This window comes from Macrobrachium rosenbergii, chromosome 20 (genome assembly GCF_040412425.1).
Source record: "Macrobrachium rosenbergii isolate ZJJX-2024 chromosome 20, ASM4041242v1, whole genome shotgun sequence".
Classification (NCBI taxonomy): Eukaryota; Metazoa; Arthropoda; class Malacostraca; order Decapoda; family Palaemonidae; genus Macrobrachium; species Macrobrachium rosenbergii.
In genome coordinates, this window is record NC_089760.1 from 8071679 (window position 1) to 8077500 (window position 5822).

A 5822-nucleotide genomic window follows, 5' to 3' on the forward strand; every position below is an offset into this window, starting at 1 on the left:
TATATATATATATATATATATATATATATATATATATATATATATATATATATATATATATATATATATATATATATATATATATATATACGCCTGTGCATGTATTTTTGTGTATATACATATAGTGTGTGTATGTGTATATATAATATATATGCATTTATTCATATACATGCATGCATACACACACATACACATATATATATACACACATGTGCGTGTGCATATATAATAATATATATAATTATATATATATATATATATATATATATATATATATATATATATATATATATATATATATATATATATATATATATATATATATATATATAGAGAGAGAGAGAGAGAGAGAGAGAGAGAGAGAGAGAGAGAGAGAGAGAGAGAGAGAGAGAGAGAGATAGTAATTTACAATAGAGTGAAAGGTGTTAGTGAATGGGAATTAATTTCTCTGCTAGAACACTGTGCCATTCTTTCTCCATGGAATAACGTTATTGAGTAATAAAGTATTAAAGTTAGAACGTAACCAAAAGGTAATAATCCGATACCATTCATCTCTGCGACAGGCTGCTCTCTGTTGAACAAATTTTGGGTCATCTTCTAAATTACGACAATCAGAAAATTCTAATTGGTAAAATGTGCAAACTCTGTTAGTTCGTTTGAAACTTTCCAGTATTTTTGTGCAGTCAAATTCTGAATATATTTGGTTCAGTGTTTTATTTAATTTTTAAAGTATATAATATTCATTGATGTCGAATTTACAGTTGTAAACCGAAGTTCCGGGTATAAGGATTTATTTGAAAGTTATGATTGATGCTTGAAAAGAATGTATAAGCATAATTTAATTTGATTTCACTTTCCATTTCCTATTGTGTTTTAGACAGTTTATGTTCCTTCTATGTCCCACATGTTGCTTAGAAGCACTTGTATTAAATGGTGCTCTTGTAATTGAGACATTTCCTGGTACGACTTGGAAACAACTGCAAACTGGTGGTTGCAAGCTACTCTTATCATACAAGTTATTGGTTCTCTGTTGCCTTGGAATGTAGGTAGCTTTAAAACATTGTTTATTCCTAACAACGACGCCGGCCAATGAAGAATTAGAGGAATTTATTTCTGGTGATGGAAATTCATTTCTCGGTATAATGTGGTTCGGATTCCACAATAAGCTGTAGGTACCGTTGCTAGGTAACCAATTGGTTCTTAGCCACGTAAAATAAGTCTAATCCTTCGGTCCAGCCTTAGGAGAGCTGTTAATCATCTAAGTGGTCTGGTTAAACTAAGGTATACTTAATTTAACTCCTAAGAATGACAGCAAATTAGTTTCTAGGTATAAGTAAAAATGAAGGACGAAAGCAAACAAAATTAAGCGTTCGTGTGGACATCATATCATACTAACCCTAAGAACAATTAAAAAATGCGCCCAAGTTTCTTCGGCGCAATCGAGTTTTCCGTACAGCCGCTATAACGTATACTCAAGGTAACCGAAAATAGATCTATCTTTCGGTGGTCGCGGTACATGCTGTATAATCCGCGGCCCATGAAACTTTAATCACGGCCCGGTTGTGGACTGTCCTATATATCGTTGCCAGAAGCACGATAATGGCTAAGTTTCACCTTAAATAAAATAGAAACTACTGAGGCTAGAGGGTTGCAAATTGACATGTTTGATGATTGAAAGATGGATGATCAACATACCAATTTGCAGCCCTCTGGCCTCAGTAGTTTTCAAGATCTGAGGGCGGACAGAAAAAGTGCGGACGGACAGACAAAGCCGACACAACAGTTTTCTTTTACAGAAAACTAAAATTAGAAGAAAAACTTCATTCCAAGTCTGATAAGAAATAATTATGAAGAACAGAACATGTCCATATAAATTAGATCCAGTACGCTGTAACAGAGGAGCAGTTAAAGGGGAAGTACAGTCCCATTTCTTTGTTTTTGTTGGGTACTTATTCAGAAAAAATATTACCCTAGTAATAACACGAGTATTCGGTCACTTCTAGACTGAATATATACGCATGACCTTACTGCGCTAAAAGCGTTACCCCCTGCCGTCTTTTACAATCAACTGTGAAGAAAGAAACCCGTTTAAGCATAGTGTCTGGACGTACGTGAAAATGAATTAATTCGCTTTGAAAGAGTTGTTGGTAAGACAGCACTTGTTAGTGAGACGGGCTGAATAGTGGATGTGTATGTAGGCCGGGATTTAGACGTAGGTTGCCATAAGGGACTCTTGACAAAATATTGTTTATGAAGTTGGAGAAGGCTTGATGTACGAGATATTGTCTCTCACACTGTTTATCGAATGTCATCTTGAACCAAAATAGTTTTAAAGGCATGATTCCAGAACGGTGTACACTGCACAAGAAACATATTTCAAGAAAGAAAGAAAAGCATTATAACGCATCACAATGCGAGATAATAATATCTAAACCTTTAAAAGATGACTCTCGGTTACCGGGAGAGAGAGAAGTATATTCACGGAGTCAGTATGAGAGTGGGACGTAATGGGATATAAAGAGTAGGAAGGAAGTGGAAACTGCACAACTCATAATGAAGAGAGAGAGAGAGAGAGAGAGAGAGAGAGAGAGAGAGAGAGAGAGAGAGAGAGAGAGAGAGAGATAAATTCCTAAAAGATAAGCGCGATACGAACACAATCCAACACACTGACACAGAGAATAAGAGAGCGACTGTTCTTTGTTATAAATATATTTTTGAAAACCTGTTAATCAACTTATCCATAGGAAAATCATCACCGATTCATGAAAATTGTCAGGGCCAGCCTCACCACGTTCTAAAGAACAAATTACCTTCTTCTCTTGACAGAAGCATGAACATATATTCAAGAATTCTGCTCTTACAGTCTACAGCAACAAACTCTGGAGGAGCCATTTCTTTAGCAATGGCATTTAATGAACTGATGCAGTCGCCATATATCCAAAAAAACGCACTTCATCCACAGAGTAGGATAAATTCCATGAGCCTTTCAACTTTAAAGGTCAGTAAGAGCCAGAGAAATAATGAGGGTCCACCGTGATGATGTAACTACCACTAAAGCATGAGATTGTGATGCCAACGTGTTGGAACGTCTTCGATCAAAGGTTCGAATTTAAATGCAAATGGTACGATTGTGCTCACGGCGCAATTTCTCTGGTGGCTCACCAAAGCAGCAAACAGAACGAAGATTAGGATGAGTACACCATGCGAAGTCTACATTTTACTGTTGAACTGTGAAAGCTTTCGTTATAATCGTATGAGAATTCCCCATGAGTTTTTAAACCCCTCTATTAAATTACGAAGATATTGAAATCTAGACAAACAGGGACATTTTGTTCGATAAAGTAAGTTCAAGTATCCTATGACGCGTCTTCAAGGATGTTTTGACGCCAAATAAAAACAAGTAAAAAATGCGCCGAAGGAACTTCGGCGCAATCGAGTTTTCTGTACAGCCGCTACAGCGTATAATCAAGGCCACCGAAAACAGATCTATTTTTCGGTGGTCTCGGTATAATGCTGTGTGAGCCGCGGCCCATGAAACTTTAACCACGGTCCGGTGGTGGCATATCCTATAGCGTTGCCAGAAGCACGATTATGGCTAACTTTAACCTTAAATAAAATAAAAACTACTGAGGCTAGAGGGCTGCAATTTGGTATGTTTGATGATTGGAGTGTGGATGATCAGCATGCCAATTTGCAGCCCTCTAGCATCGGCAGTTTTAAGATCTGAGGGCGGACAGAAAAAGTGGGGACAGAAAAAAAGTGCGGAAAAAGTGAAGTGCGGCCGGACAGACAAAGTCGGCACAATAGCTTTCTTTTACAGGAAACTACAACTTGATAGGAAATATCATTAATATGATTAGAGATACGGTATCGGTAACATATGGAGAGAGAGAGAGAGAGAGAGAGAGAGAGAGAGAGAGAGAGAAAGGATGTGTGTGTGTGTGAGTTGTTGGGGGGGGGGCCTTGGAAAGGATTATGTTGTAGTATTGTTAGTTCAAGGCATGTTAAACTGGTTGATGATACATTATTCTCTTAATATGACTTTATTATTACTCCATCTCCCATAGCAAAATTGTAAGTTTTCAAGGCCGTGATCGTCAGTTATAGTCTACGCAGTCAGTTAGGTCATTCAAGCGCATGATTAATTATATATATTTTTACTTAGCTGACGACACCTGCTACTAGACTCAGAATTTTAAAAAAAAAATATTTCACATTTTAAGCAATTTCCTTGCAAATAGGTGTTGATTTTAACGTTTATTTTCGCATTACGAATACATTTAATTGAAGCTGGTGCTTCCATGCGCTTCCCCTTTAAGAATTAAAACGCTGTAAGTAGAGTTTCAGCCATGCCTTCTAAAGAAAGGAAGATAATTAGGTATAATTCTCTTGATTTTACTTTTTTTTTCAGAGAAATTTCGTCATATTTTTCCCGTAAATAGATGTATCGTTTTTGTATCTCTTACATTCTTTCAGCTTTACAGACAAAAAAAAAATAATAAAAAAATAAATCGATACGACCTTCAACACTTTTCACGTGCTAATCAATACTTTCGTTCCTCTTAGTGCAAAACACCCGTTCATAATGTCACGCTAATTGAGAATAAACATATTTTATATCACAAAAATCCTTCGTTTGTTAACGGTACAAATGTTCATGCTTTGCCAAATATTAGATTTATTCTTGTTTTGTCATAGTCGTGCTAACTTACATGATCAATCTAGTTTTAACTGTGGCACAACACGTTTTGTAAAGGAGGGGCAATCGTTTTCCAGGCTGGTTATATGCAGTGGCTGAATTGCGCGAGCAATTCTAATTTGCTCTTTTTCCTTTGACTGGTTCTCGTGCATGGCTGAATTTATTACTTAATCCTTTTCTCTACCCGTCGCTCAAATATATATTTCTCTTTCACCCCAGTGAACTTTTTCAAGTGTTTTTATCCCTATTCGTGGAAAGGATTAAGCGTATTCCGTATGCGTGGAAAATTTCACGTGTAATGGCCTTTGTTCGCGTTTCAAATAGAGTGCTTAATTTTGTTCTGCGTGTTCGCATAATCGTTCTATAGCATAGACACCAGTGCTCATATTTCAGATGCAAGCATTTATGTTGTGCATGATCGCACGCGTCACGGATGTTTATTTATTCATATTTAATAGTGCATTCTTAACTTCCTTATTTATTGTTGCCGGACTAATCTTACTACTGAGACCTTTGGACTTGTAGGATTTTGCTCTTCAATTCTTGTTACATCTCGGCTAATAATAATAATAATAATAATAATAATAATAATAATAATAATAATAATAATAATAATAATAATAATGGTTGAGACGGTGCAGCTTCATTTCATTTCCCAACTTGAGGTTGATAGTGTTCGTTTCTTTAAAAATTTAGTATTGCATTTCTTACTGTTCCGTAGTCGTTTTTAGATTTATCTTTTTTAAATACGAGTCTAATAATGTATTTTTATCATGTTACAATCAGATAAATATACCCACTCCAGTCCCATGATAACTTTTGGTATGTGGTATGGTATGTGAAGCGCATGAAAAACAAAATCTGTAATAAAATAATGGCCGTGGTCTCTACTGTGTCGATTTTGGGATTTCTTCCAAAATAAGTGTGGGTATCGAGATTTTAAGCGGCCCTTTGACTTTCAGAATAATCAATTAATCTATTGCTTCCAAGAGACTGAAGTGTAGACATGCTCAAAGAATTATGAGCTGTTAACGTAAATCATTTGTATGAATAAGGGAAAAGGGTGAAGCTGAGAGTGAATATTCAATCACAATACAGATGTGGTCAAAAGTTCAGTATATTA